The sequence below is a fragment of the Cryptomeria japonica genome, chromosome 4 (assembly GCF_030272615.1).
Source record: "Cryptomeria japonica chromosome 4, Sugi_1.0, whole genome shotgun sequence".
Taxonomy (NCBI): domain Eukaryota; kingdom Viridiplantae; phylum Streptophyta; class Pinopsida; order Cupressales; family Cupressaceae; genus Cryptomeria; species Cryptomeria japonica.
In genome coordinates, this window is record NC_081408.1 from 777,501 (window position 1) to 778,435 (window position 935).

Below are 935 nucleotides of genomic sequence, written 5' to 3' on the forward strand. Positions count from 1 at the left end.
AGGGAAAATTCATAGAGGGATCTGTTGGGACACAACTCTACTTGCTTGGTTGTCACAATTCTCAACAAATGCATACATTGCCTGTTCAACCAAAACATATATAACATGTGATTAGAAATCCATATATGCCAAGAGTTCGTAACCAAGCAAGGGCTTATTAATAAAATTTATTCTCAGCATAGACATTAAGAATATGACATGCCACTATCATTTAATGCCTTTCTAAAACAGGATCTATTGTAACTGAAGTGATGAAAACTTCTATCCTTAGGTGGCAATTTTCTATTCTTGAAAGGTGCCAACACAATCTTTCAGATAGGCATGATTAAGAAAGACGTTTCAAAAATAGGCAACGTTCGAATTGGGTGGTGGCTCCTATAATGATATCGTTCTGCTAGCCATGTGGAATTGAATATGTATCACTTGCAGGTAGTGGGTGGCGACCCCTAAAATTGTATGGTTATGCCAGCAATGAACATTTAACATATCATTTATCAAAAGTAGAAAAAAAGGAAAACACTGATTAATAACACAACATTTCAAACTTTTATATGCCAAATAGCCAGACATCACTATTATTATTGTTGATAGCAACATTATAAAACTATTAAGGACTATGATGGTATAAAAAATTTAACATAAAATTTCAAAAATAGGGAACAAATTTGATAAATTTAACACAGAAGTTATTAGCTATTGTTTACGAACAGTTATAATATTATGCACAATTTCCAAACAGAAAAACAACACGATCTGTAACGGTTCAGACTGCAGAATCAGTCGTTGATCCATCCATCCCATTTACCAGAACGATTTGGGGTTCGGTCGTTGATCCATCCATCCCATTTACCAGAACGATTTGGGGTTCGTGATGTATCATAGCTTCAGGTGGAACAACATCAGGAAGCACCTTATACTGAGGTGGCTCAAGCCTC